The sequence below is a fragment of the Neovison vison genome, chromosome 9, assembly GCF_020171115.1.
Source record: "Neovison vison isolate M4711 chromosome 9, ASM_NN_V1, whole genome shotgun sequence".
NCBI classification, from domain to species: domain Eukaryota; kingdom Metazoa; phylum Chordata; class Mammalia; order Carnivora; family Mustelidae; genus Neogale; species Neogale vison.
Window position 1 is genome coordinate 91,374,519 of NC_058099.1, and position 14,017 is coordinate 91,388,535.

Below are 14,017 nucleotides of genomic sequence, written 5' to 3' on the forward strand. Positions count from 1 at the left end.
CTGATCCTGTAATTTATGACTAAACACTGTTATTTTCCTTCTCTGGGCATTAGGCAACTCAGGAAAGGGCTCCAGAAAAATTTCAACACTACTGACACTCTTGATTATTAATATTATTAGTACTGTTTATTTTTTAAATGGCCCGTCTTCTAAACCCACAATATCAGATCTTAGACAAGAATGTATTTATAGGGTTGCAGCCCCAAAGCAGTCTTGAATGTGTTCCACTGGGAATGTCCTGCCTTCCCAACCCTGACCTCACTTCCCAGAGCCCCTGGGAATCTCTCCTTCCTTTCAAAATGCCCCAAGGACTCCTTTTACTTGGTCATGGGTGGGGGGTGTGTGTGCAAAGAGGGGATGGGGGAGGAGCGCCTGGGTGGCTCAGTCATTAAGCCTCTGCCTCAGGTCATGATCCCAAGGTCCTGAGATGGAGCCCTGCATTGGGCATCCTGCTCAGCAGGGGACCTGCTTCTCCCTCTCCCACTCCCTCCGCTGTGTTCCTTCTCTAGCTGTGTCTCTCTCTGTCAAATAAATAAATAAAAATCTTAAAAAAAAAAAAGAGGGGATGGGGGAGAGAAAGGGGATATTAGAAATGCCACTGAAGTTCCAACTTCTTCCCTTCCTTCCTTGCTCTGCCTGGATACCTCCATCAGTGGGAGCTCTGATTTTCCAAATAAGCCCCTTCAGCATCTCTGTGGCCCACAATTTCCCTCCTGCTATCTGTGGGAATCCCTTTGGGGAGCTGGAGTTGGTCAAAGATGCCAGTTTCTGCTCTGTCCCTAGAGTTTGCCCAGTTTGTGAGTTTTTTGTATGATTTTACCTTTTTTTTGGTATGATGGCTATGGTTTATGTCGGGCCTGGGGTAGACTTGACAAAATGTTCTTAAACATTGGTGAAAGATCCCAAGAAAGGGAAAAACAAGCAGACCAAAGCTGGAATTTGTCTCCTGAGTCACACAGTGGTCACTAACCACAAAGACAAGGATCAGATCAGCTGTGAAGGGAAGGGGCGGGGGCCAATTGTATTTCGATGAGTGTCTGAAGAGTGTTCCTTATGATGTTTTGATAGCATCTTGCAATCTTTTAACTTTTCCCTTGTTAGTTTTGTTTTTCTTTCCTTCTTTCTTTCTTTTATTTATTTACTTTTGACAGAGAACTTGAACATGAGTGGGGGGTAAGAACAGAAGGGGAGGGAGAGGGACAGACTCCTGTGCAGAGCCCAACTCCGGGCTCCATTCCAGAACCCTGATATCACGATCTGAGCCAAAACCAAGAGATGGGAGCTTAACCTAATTGAGTGAGCCACCCAGGTAGCCCTCGTTAGTTTTTTCTAAAACCCCTGAAAGACCCCACTCACTAGAGCTGCGCTTGCTTTAAGATCTAGGAGCTTTAGTAAAAGTGTGAAGCCCCTACTGGAAGCAATGTTGAAGGAGATAGCAGGGTAGAGCTCCCTACCCATCCAGACATTGCCAACCCAGAGCAGGAGGTAGGGCTCATTTTCCTGCTCCCCACTTCCTCCTCCCAGAGTTGAGCACGCACTGGGCCCAGGATAAAGAAGTCAGGTCCTCATAAAGTCCCCATTATCTTCCAGAGAGCTCAACCTCTTATGGAGGGCAGATCGTGAGAAGGGTCTTCTCTGTCTCCTCCTCCATCCCTTGTGCCATATAGCAGGGTCCCTTTAGGTTTCAAGGGACTCGTAGCAGGATCTAGAAGATCTGCATGTGATCTTTATTATTGCAGGTGATGTACAAAATTGGATCAAAGGACGAAAGGGCCCTTAAAAGGAGAAGAAAAAGCAGAAATCCCAAATAGGGGGAGGGTCTTCAATGTCAGCATAGGGGATGCGTCAGCTGCTCTTGAGGGTCTAGAATGGGAGTCTTATGGTAATCCTAGAAATTCAGAAAACCGGGGTGGGACTGTGGGATCACCTCTAGAATAGAATGGGGCAGAGGTTCCGAAGCTTAAACTAAAAAACAAAACAAAACAAAACAAAAAACACCAGGTCCTCTTTACCCATTTTGGTACAGAACCCCGGGGGACTTCTAGGGCAGTGAAAATACTCTGTATGATACTGTTAAAAAACAGAGTTCAAGTGAGGACATTTAAAGACCTAATTGGCTTCATTAAACCTCAGGCAGCACCCCATCTGGCAAGGAGGCGGGTGCTCCCAGGAGTTGTACACCTTGGAAGGTTTTTATAGGCAGGAGAGTGGGGCAAAAAAAGAAAAGGATTGTTCCAGGCAAGGTCACTTTCCCTCCAGGGAGAAGTCGGGAGTGGGGTGTCTTATCATGTAGGTGACCTCATCTTCCCCTGGGGAACAGGAAGGGCCCTCATGGTAGATCGCCACCCTGATGCTGAGCCCAAAATTCTGGACTGACCAGTTAAGAGTGCAATCCTGGGAAAGGTTGAAATCGCAGTTAGATCAGGTATAACAGTGGTTTGGTGACTTGGCCCCAGTGATGCCATTCTGAGCCTGTGGTTTTCTCTTCACAATAATACTGTAGGGGGAGGAAGGCTTTCCCTCTGGTGTAACAGCTGGGTTTATGAAATAAGCTGACCGTGGGTGGATTAACAGGAGAAAATGTACATAAACTTATTAATTTTTGCTGTCATGTCTGTGAGGGTATCACAAAACAAAAGTGAATATCTAAAAACACAGCGAGATTTGAGTTTATATAAGATCTTCCAGGGGAAGAAGACGGGTGGTGTAGGTCCCTTAGAGGGGAGTGAATAATTTTTAGAAAAGAGAGACGGGCCCTTAGGAAGAATCTGTGGGACGTAGGGGAGTGTGTGACCAAGACCGTCTGGGGCGTGGCATCGACTTCTAGTCTCCTCTCCTGAGATAAGAGTCTAACGTCCCTGAGCTAAGAAACTCCCAGCGAGGGGATTTGTGACACGGGAGTTTCTTCTGACTACAAAAGTAGGCCGGTAAGGGGAGGTCAGAGAAGGTCCCTCTCTGCCTTTTCTGTTTTTCAAGGGCCTTCTGCCCAAAAAGAGTCATTAGGCCACAGTGGTGTATTTTGTGATGTCCTTACCTCCTTCACTGTGATGCGTCACGCTTTTGTCCAAAACCACAGAATGTGCAGCAGCAAGACTGAACTCTAGTGTACCGCGTCGGTGATTACACCTGTCAGTGTGCGTCCGTGTGCGTCCATCGGTCGAAATAAACCAACCACCCCAGGGGGGATGTTGATAATGGAGGAGCCTGTCCCTCTGCTGGTGGAGCACGGGGCACATGGGAAACCTCTGTATGTTCTTTCTTTCTTTTTTTTTTTTTTTAAAGAATTTCTTTCTTTCTTTGACAGGGAGAGGGAGAGAAAGCACAAGCAGGGGGAGGAGCAGAGGGAGAGGGCAATGTGGGGCTCTATCCCCGGACTTGGGATCATGAGCTGAAGGCAGAGGCTTAACCAACGGAGTCACCCAGGTGGCCCAGAAACCTCTGTACTTCTTCTTCTTCTTCTTCTTCTTTTTTTTTTTTTAATGTTTGTCGATTTTAAAAAACGATTATTTATTTATTTACATGCCAAGAGAGTATAAGCAGGGGAAGCAGCAGGCAGGGGGAGAACCGGGCTCCCCCGGTGAGCAAGGAGGACTCCAGGATCATGACCCCAGCCAAGGGCAGATGATTAACGACTGAGCCCCCCAGGTATCCCACCATTGTACTTACTGCTCAGTTTTGCTATGAACCTAAAACTGCTCTAAAAATAGTCTTAAAAAAAAAAAAAAGGTGTAGAGGACTCCAAAGAACTTTCGTTTGTGTGTAGTCAGGGATTAAGAATTCCCGTCCTGGGACGCCTGAGTGACTCAGTGGGTTAAGCCGCTGCCTTCAGCTCAGGTCATGATCCTAGAGCCTAGGATTGAGTCCCGCATCCAGCTCCTTGCTTGGCGGGGAGCCTGCTTCTCTCTCTGCCTCTGCCAGCCACTCTGCCTGCTTGTGCGCGCTCTCTCTCTCTCTCTCTCTCTCTCTGACAAATAAATAAATAAACTCTTAAAAAAAAAAAAAAAGGGGGAATTTCTGTCCCGTTCAGGAGTCCTGTTAAACTAAGAAGGAAAGAGACACGAGACACGTTAGCAGGAGAAAATCAGATTTGCTAGGTGCGTACTGCACACAGACAAGGATACTCCAAAGACAGCGCGATGAGGTATACACGTCATTCTGAACTGAGGAGGAGGGGGTAGGGGTCTGGGACCTGGAAGGACCGGGAATCACAGGAAGATGAAAGAGAGGGAGTGTTCAAGAAACAAATGTTTGCTGGGCCGTTCAGAACAGTGGGGCTTACAGGACTTGGATCAAATGGGTCTTGCTAGGTTCTTCTCTGTTCTCCTTCCCTAAGGCTCAGAATCATGTATTATCCGTGCTCACCGCTCTGTCTGGAGCGGCTCCTCAATCTTAATCTTTGTTAGGTAGTCGAGTAGGGGAGGTAAAGAGCTTTTCCCGAATCCCCTGGGTTTCGATGCTTTTTAACTCAAAATAATTTTTATCCCTAAGTGGCCCATCTTGGTTCGGCCTAGCTTTGGCCCCCCCAGTGTGCCCAGAATATGCCACCCCCCAAATAGGCCTCTTTGGTGTACGGATTGTTTGGGGCTAAAACCCAGGAAACACTCTACAAGCTGGACACAGGTTTTCCTTTTGTAAAGGGGAATTTACATTTTTAAAAATATATTTATTTATTTGTCAGAGAGAGAGAGAGAGAGCACACGAGAGCACATGCAGGGTGAAGGGCCGAGGGAGAAGCAGGCTCCCTGCAGAGCAAGGAGTCCTATGAGGGACGAGATCCCAGGACTCTGGAATCGTGACCTGAGCCAAACCTAGACACCTAGTGACTGAGCCACTCTGGCAACCCGGGAATTTACATTTCTAAAGGAGATTTCCAGTTGTAGCCATACCTCCTGACCAGGAAAAGCTTTTAACAGCTCTTCTCAGCGAGAGGGCAGTAGCTTAAATTTGCATTACAAACTTCACTAAAAAAGTCTGTTTTGATCCTTCTCATCACCTTCCAAGACTTGCCTATCCTGCCCAGAAGGCCAGAAACCTTTTGCCTTTTTATTGTACCGATGGTAATCGAAGCCCAAATTCCAGCCACCGCTTTGGGCGACTAGTCCTTTGGTCTTCCCTTGTGTTCATGCATAACGGGTGTGTTAGTAAACTTCTGTTTGTTTTTTTCTTGTTAATCTGTCTTTTGCCAGTCTTTTTTTTTTTTTTTCTTTAGGATTTTATTCTTAAGTAACCTCTACACTCAACATAGGGCTCAGATTTACAACTCCGAGATAGAGAGTGTCGGTCTTATTTATAGGGCCCCAACTTGACAATCTAAGATGGGTCAAGGAAAAGGATTTCCCCCCTCCCAACCACTTTTCTCTAAAATTTACATTTCTTGTTAACACTCTTAGAACTACAGTTATTGGAATTAATCTGGGCTACACCAGTAAACCCGTGACCACGACACATTCATTTTGCAAGGACCAATTTAGCAAGAGGCTTTCATTCAAGTTAAACTGTCCCGGTTCCCCTTCCCCCAGGGACTTAAAACTTAAAAAGAAGTCCCGGAAACCAGCTCCAGGTAACAAAGCCCAGATAGGAGGGTGAGTCAGGCCAGGTGGAGACATCTGATCGGGGTGTGTGTGTGTGTGTGTGTGGGGAGGGGGGGATGCATGCTGTCTCCCTGGTTACCAAGGAGTATGGGCCCCGCCCTTTGGGAGCTTTTTGGGCGCCAATCCTAACCAAGGTGTGATAGGCTAAATCAAATGTCTACTAGGGTAAATTGTAACTCAGTTGGTCACCTACCATCACTGTGGAGTTCCCTGTGTGTGTTACAATCTCATTGGTCACCTGTGCATGGCCAGGCCCCACCGCATGGCCTTTGCCCTTAAAAGCTAGCCTGTGAAACGGGGAAGGGTTGCCCTCTGTAGTAAGAGGTGCGGCCCCGAACGTTCGGTTAGATTCTTGATGCCTGGCGCGCAATAAAGCTTTGCTTGACCTTTGCTTTATATCAGTCTCGCTTCTTTAATCACGGACCCATTATTGGGGCATGACAGTTTGACATTTGTGGTGCTCTTTTCGTGTGCAAGGAGTTGTGCTCAGGGCTGGGGCTAGAGCGGTAAATGGGGAGAGACACAGTTGTGTCCCCATGAGTGTATAATCCAGCAGAGGTGACCTGCTCTAGACTACTTAATTGCCATTGCTGTCAGTGCTGGGAAGGAGAAATACGTGTGTTGAGATTGTGGGATAATCAAGGGGGTTCAGGTAAAGGGGCCCAGTGGAGGAGGGGTCAGCGAGGCTGAACCAAGAACATTTTTCAGGTGAAACAAATGCCCTAAGCAGAAAAGATGGGGAACAAGGACCCACATGGGTTCAAAGCTGGCCAAGCCTTCAGAGCCAGGAGAAACAGCACCTTTGGGGACTTGGGGATTTGGAACTATCGTAGCAAGTGTTGAGAGTGAGAGGGGAAAGAGCATCATTATACTGGAATGTCAGTGCAGGATGAGGTCAGAGAAGGTCAGTTTCACTCCTGGTTCTGCTGAGGTTTTCCAAGGGTAAGGGATCATATTTACACTTTCTTGAAAGCTCACTCTGGCTACAGGATGGAAGATGGGCTGAGAGAAAGGGAGGGAGGTGGCAGCAAGGAGACTTCTGGGATAACACCGGTGAGAAAGGATGAGGACCTGATTGTGTGTGGGTACAATGTAGTTCTGGGACATTAGTGAGGTCGGAGCTGATGGCCAAGAAGGAAATTCTTGAGACATCTTTGATGCAAAAAAGGTGATTTTATGAAAGCACGGGGACAGGACCCAGGGGCAGAAAGGGAAGGTGCCCTGGGGTTGTGAAGAATGGCTGATTATATTCTGTGGGGTTGGGGGGAGGCAAGGAAGAAGGGAAGTGTCCAAAAGGGCTTTCATATGCTAAAGAAGGCCCTTAGGATACTGGAGGCCTTGCTATTATCAGACTAAAGTTGTTTTTCTCTCTAGCAAAGCATTAAGATAGTTAGAAGTATCCTGAAGGAATGTCACTTATCCTTCCCAGGGGGTGGGGGAGGTTTTGGGGCGTCACCTTGTGCTTTGTTTTCAGCTTGCCTTCTGCTCCCTCATCTGGTAGAAGGGGGCAGATTTAAGGAATGTTTGGTGAAACATTTGAGGAGACTTGTTTACGGGCTGGTGAGGTGAATTCCAGCGCAATCAGGTGGATATGCTTTCAAGAGTTTGCATAGCTTGGGGCGCCTGGGTGGCTCAGTGAGTTAAAGCCTCTGCCTTCGGCTCAGGTCATGATCCCAGCGTCCTGGGATCGAGCCCCGCTTTGGGCTCTCTGCTCTGCGGGGAGCCTGCTTCCTCCTCTCTCTCTGCCTGCCTCCCTGCCTGCTTGTGATTTCTCTCTCTCTGTCAAATAAATAAATAAAATCTTTAAAAAAAAAAAAGAGTTTGTATAGCTTTAGGTGACACCTGTGAATAGCGATGCCTAGATTTGTGCAGTGCACAGCCTGGACAACCTTATGCAGCAACTCTGATTCTAAATTCATCTGTTTGTATTACTTTTGAGCTTGGAGATTTTTTTATTTTTTTAATTTTTTTTTTTAAAGATTTTATTTATTTATTTGACAGAGAGAAATCACAAGTAGATGGAGAGGCAGGCAGAGAGAGAGAGAGGGAAGCAGGCTCCCTGCTGAGCAGAGAGCCCGATGCGGGACTTGATCCCAGGACCCAGAGATCATGACCTGAGCCGAAGGCAGCGGCTTAACCCACTGAGCCACCCAGGCGCCCGATTTTTTTATTTTTTAAAAAAGATTTTATTTATTTATTTGTCAGAGGATGAGAGCATGGGAGAGAGGGAGAGAGTGGCAGGTGGGTGGGGCGAGAAGGGGGGTAGGGGGGGTGAAGAAGCCGGCTCCCTGCAGAGCAAGAGAAAAATGAGGGACTTGATCCCAGGATTCTGGGATAATGATCTGAGCCCAAGGCAGACACTTAAGTGATGGAGCCACCCAGGCATCTCTGAGCTTGGAGATTTTTATATTTTTCTTTCTCTCATGGTTTTATTTAATCTGCTTTCTTTTGGAAAAATTTCAGTTACCACTGAAGGGAGGGATAGGAAATAAAAGTAACTAGGGAATGGCATTGTCTTATTTTTCCCAGTAATTTAGCCACCTTTCCCACTTAACATGGCAGAAACAAGAGCTAAAAACTTGGAGGTAAAGATGTGGCACTACCGATTCTCCTGCAAATCACAGAAACAGAACTAACAAGTTGGGGTCTGTTTTGCACTAGTATTTATTTATACCTGGTCTGAGTCTCAAGGGCTCGACTTTTCAGAGTAGATCCAATTTTCCTGCTGGGTATGATGTAGGAAAAGATGTTAGGGTTCAAAGCCTAGGGCCAAGAAAGAATTCTTGAGATGTCTTTGATGCAAAAAGGTAGTTTTATTTATTTATAAAAAGATTTTATTTATTTATTTGACGGAGAGATCACAAGTAGGCAGAGAGGCAGGCGGAGAAAGAAAGCAGGAAGCAGGCTCTCCGTGGAGCAGAGAGCCGAATGCAGGGCTCGATCCCAGGACCCCAGGATCATGACCTGAGCCAAAGGCAGAGGCTTAACCCACTGAGCCACCCAGGCACCCTGAAAAGGTAGTTTTATTAAAGAATGGGGACAGGGACAGGGCCCCTGGGCAGAAGGAGTTGCCCTGGGTTCGTGAGGGGCGGCTGATTATACCCTTATACACTTTCGAGTTGGACGGGGGTTAGGGATAGTGTAAGTCTCTAAGGAATTTGGAGGCAGCGTTTCCAGGACCTTGAAGGGCTGGATGTTCAAAAGAGGTCAAAAACCCGAGTCATGAGACCCTTCAGATGTGTATCTGTGGGCCATATGCTTAGGGGGATGATTGCCAATATATATTCTGGGGGGTAGAGCTAAAGGAAGTTTCCCAAGGAATTTTTACGTGTTAAAGTAGACTTACAGGGTCATGGATGTTGGGCTAAGATTGCTTTTTGCCCTTAGCAAAGTATCAACATCCTAAGTCCCTAGAGGAATGTCACTCTGCCTGTTTCAAGGACTCGTTAATAGGCTGTTCTACAGTTCTTTCTAAAGAAATTTAATAATTTTCTTTCTGCCATATCAGGTACTGGTGCTTTACTCAAGAGTTTAAATAAGTTTTCAGTAAACGGCTCAATACATCTGTTCTGGTTTATTGGCTTAAACTCTCTAGTTCTGGTTTATTATCTCTGTAAGAATATAAACAGTCTCTTTTTTTGTCACTGAAAGTTTGTACCCTTTTACCAACCTGCCCTTTATTGCCCCCAACGCCCAAACCCTGGCAGCTACTTTTCTTTCTTTCTTTTTTTTTTTTTAAGATTTTATTTATTTACTTGACAGACAGAGATCACAAGTTGGCAGAGAGACAGGCAGAGAGAGAGGAGGAAGCAGGCTCCCTGCTGAGCAGAGAGCCTGATGCGGGGCTCCATCCCAACACCCTGGGATCATGACCTGAGCTGAAGGCAGAGGCTTTAACCCACCGAGCCACCCAGGCGCCCCCTGGCAGCTACTTTTCTACTGTTGCTATGAATTTGACTTAAAAAAAAAAAAACTGATTGGTTGATTTACAGATTTCAGGTATAAGTACTGTGCAGTGTTTGTTGTCCTCTGGTTCATGTCACTCAGCATGATGCCCTCCAGGTTCAACCTTGTGGTTGTCAAAGACAGAATTCTCTTGTTCTTTTTTAAGGCCAAATAGTGTTTCATTGTGCGTATGTGTGTGACTATCTGTACACACACATACACACACGTGCACGCACATACATACATGTACACACACATACACACCCGTGCATATACATCACATTTTCTTTGTCCGTTCATCCATCGGCAGACGCTTAGGCGGTTTCTGTAACTTGGCCATTAGCAGGAAAGCTCTGATGAGTGTGGGATGCAGATGTCTCTCTGAGACCATGGATTTGTTTCCTGCGGACATACACCTGTAAGTGGGATCGCTGGATCATATGGTAGTTCTATTTTTCATTTCTCAAGGAGCCTCCCTATGGTGGCACTAATTTACATCCCCACCAGCAGCGCACAAAAGTTTGCTTCTCTCCAGATTTTCCCAGACACTCCATATCGCTTGTCTTTTTGATAATAGCTGCTCTACCCGCGTGCGGTCAGATCTCATCTAGGTTGAGATTTGCATTTTCCCCATGGTAAGTGATGGTGAACACCTTGTTTGTACCTCTGGATCATTCCTATGTCTTCTTTGGAAAAATGTTCTATTGAGGGCCTTTGCCTATTTTTAGTTGGGTTATTTATATTTTTGGTATTGAGTTTTAGGAGTTCCTTATGTGTTTTGGTTATTATTGCCTTATCGGATATGTAGTTTGCAAATATTTCTTTCTATTTGGTAAGTTTCCTTTCCAGTTTGTTGATGGTTTCCTTTGCTGTGCGAAAGTTTTTTATTTTGATGCGTTCCCGCTTGTTTCTTTTTGCTTTTGTGGCCAAATCCAAAAAGTCATTGCCAAAACTGATGTCAAGGAGGTAACCCCTGTGTGTGGTTTTTTTTTTTTTTCTGAGAGTTTTATGGTTTCAGGTCTTAGGTTCAAGCTTTTAATCCATTTTGGGTTGATTTTTGGTTTCGGTATAAATAGAGTCCAGTTTCACTCTTTTGCATGTGACTGTATAGTTTTCTCAATACTTACTAAGAGATATCCTTTTCCTGTTGTATGTTCTGAGCTCCTTTGCTAGAAATTAATTGGCCACATATGTGTGAGTTTATTTTGAGCTCTCAATTCCATGCCATTGATCTAGGTGTTTGTTTTATGCCAAAACTATGCCGTTTTGATTACTATAACTTTACAGTGTAGTTTGAAATTATCAAATGTGATACCTCCTGCTTTGTTCTCCTTTCTTACAATTTCTTTGGCTATTCAGGGTGTTATGTGGCTCCATTAAAAAGCTTAGGATTATTTGTTCTACTTCTGTGAAAAAACGCCATTGGAATTTTGATAGGAATCTCACTGAATCTGGAGATCACTTTGTGTAGTTGGGACATTTTAACCCAGTATTCATTCTTCTAATCCATGGACACAGAATAGTTTTGCATTTATTTATAGCTTCTTTAATTTTTTAAATCAATTTCTTCCGGTTTTCAGTGTACAGATCTTTCTTTTTTGGTTAAATTTATTCCTTAAAAAAAAATATTTTGTTTATTCAGTTTGAGAGAGAGCATGAGCAGGGTGGGGGGTGATCAGAGAGGGGGGATGGGAAGCAGGCTGTCCACTGAGCAGGGAGCCCATGCGACGCTCGATCCCAGGATCTTGGGATCATGACCTGAGTTGAAGTCAAAGGTTTTAACCCACTGAGCCACCCAGGTGCCCCAAATGGTACTGTTTTCTTGATTTGTCTTTCTGATAGTTCATTATTGGTTTATGAAAATGCAACTCATGTTTGCATATTGATTTTGTATTCTGCAGCTTTTCTGAAACTATTAGCTGTAATAGGTTTTTGCTGGAGTCTTTAAGGTTTTCTGTATAGTCCTGTCATTTGCAAATAGTGACAGCTTTACTTCTTCCTTTCCCCTTTGGATGACTTTCTTTCTTTTTCTTGCTTACTTGCTTTGGCTAGGACATCTAATATCACGTTGAATAAAAATGTTGAGCGTGGGCATCCTTGTCTTGTGTCTGATCTTAGACGAAGACCTCTATGTTTCTGTTCTGAGTCTGATGTTATCCTTGCCATATGTGGCCTTTATTATGTTGAGCTATATTCCCTCTCTATCTAGTTCCTTGAGAGTTAAAATATTCTGTGTCTTAATACATCCAGAAAAGATGGACCGTGTGAACTCAGATTCTTTTTCTCAAGCAGACATTGAATATAAGTGGGCTCAGTTTTATATATTCCCAAGAGGCCATTAATTGGGATCTTTAGGACATTATGGCTAATTAAGTCAAACTGAAGATTTGAAAGCATTTCTTATTGTTGTAAAATGTCTAACAGTAATGTGATATAATGTCTAACAATAGCTGGACACATAAAGACAGTCTTGAAGTCATAGTTTGAACAGCAGGAAAAATTTATGTGATTCCTACCGGTGCCCCTCCCTCCCCTTCTGGTATGTGACTGTTTTCATTTACAGAAGATAAATCCATGCCAAGAATTCAACTGGACACGACTTAAAATTACTTTAATCTAAGGGTATACCTTGTAGGTGTGACGCCGCTTTTCTTGGCAGCCTCGCATAGCCAATCCGTACCGATTTTTCACTGTTATGAACATGGGTCTTTCTCTAGAAGTAGCAGTGGGGTTTATTAGAATATGGGGGCAGGTATAGCCTAGGAAACATACTGTAAACTTATTAGTTAACACAAACTATCAAACCTCAAGGTTGGCCAAATTATTTTTAGAACTGTGCTGAAGATGGAATAAAACACAAGCACTGTAGGGGGCAAGGGAACTTGTTCCCGGAAGTCAGAATCGGTCACCAAAATAACCAAGACGATCATTTGGACTAAGTTTGTGGCTGAGTGGAGAATGTCATAAATAATAGTTTGGGGGAAATGCCCAAATGTGAATATGAAATCGTGTTGTGTATGGGATCATATTTGTCATGTACTGAGTGGTTTGCATGTGGGCCCAGGTGCCAGAGCTTTGATGTCACCATTTCACAGGGAAGAAAAGTGAGGCTAGTGTTAACATATAAGTCCGTAGCCAGAGTTTTCTTTTTACATCTTAAAAATTGTGATTTAAAAAAAATAAACGAACTCAGGTTCTCTTACACACCTGAGTGGTTCTCTGTATCCTCAGAGAAAGATAATTTACATTTTCTTTTTTCTTTTTCTTTTTTTTTTTTAAAGATTTTTTATTTATTTGTCAGAGAGAGAGAGGGAGCACAGGCAGACAGAATGGCAGGCAGAGGCAGAGGGAGAAGCAGGCTCCCCACTGAGCAAGGAGCCCGATGTGGGACTCGATCCCAGGACGCTGGGATCATGACCTGAGCCGAAGGCAGCTGCTTAACCAACTGAGCCACCCAGGCGTCCCGATTTTCTTTTTTCTTAATAAAGGTTTTTATTCATCTATTTGTGGGAGAGAGAGAGTGAGAAAGAGTGCATGAGCAGAGAGGGAGAGGGAGAGGGAGAAGCAGGCTCCCTGAGAAGCAGGCTCCCTGATGAGCAGGGAGCCTGGTGTGGGACTCGATCCAGCAGCCTGGGATCCTGCCCTGAGCTGAAGGCAGACACTTAACCGACTGAGCCACTCAGGTGCCCTCGGTAGTTATATTTTCAGGTGGCTGGTGTCTATGCACTCAGGAAGCTAAACATCAGCGAAAGCGTTCTGAAATTATATCGCATTATTTTCTTCCTTCATTTAACATGTAATACTGAACATTTTCAACATTTTCCCGAAAACTCATCCTTAATGTAGGCGACACAGTAAACGTGCTCCCAGGGTCTGAGGTGTGGGAGGCTCCTGGTCCCATGCTGTGGTGCTTTTCCAGTTTGTTGGTCAGAGAACAATTTTTTTTTTTTGGTTAAGATTTTATCTTTGCGTTTGTCAGAGAGAGCGAGAGAGCGAGAGAGAGCGAGCATGAGCAGGCAAAGGGAAAGAGGGAGCGGCAGGCAAGGGGAGAAGGAGAAGGAGGCTCCTTGCTCAACAGGGAGCCTGATGTGGGGCTCAATCTCAGGACCCTGGGACCATGACCTGAGCTGAAGGCAGAGGCTTAACGACTAAGCCACCCAGGCGCCCCCAGAGAATGATGTTTATTCCTCTCTGGGTGACTGTTCTGTGATCCTAGTTCTTTCACTGCTTCAAATGGGACTCTCCCAGGGCCTTAGAAAGGAAGTAATTAAACCAGTTAGCATTGTACGTAAAGTAAAAGTAAATAGGCCTGAAAATCTGACCATGAAGGAAGCAAGAAGAACACAGATCACCTAATTTACATTCTCCTGTTGCAGCAGCCTGATTAAATCTTTTTTATATTATGTCCCAGATAGGTGAGTGCATCACTTAACTGAGTTCCAAGTAAGCCAGACAGAGAAACTTTGATCAGAAGAGACAGA

At 44.8% G+C, this 14,017-nt stretch overlaps 1 long non-coding RNA gene across 1 annotated transcript in view; it reads left to right on the forward strand.

Annotated features, from left to right (window-relative positions):
• Positions 1–14,017, forward strand: part of LOC122917721 — an 85,762-nt gene that overhangs the window by 32,032 nt on the left and 39,713 nt on the right. The gene's annotated exons all lie outside the window — the stretch shown is intronic.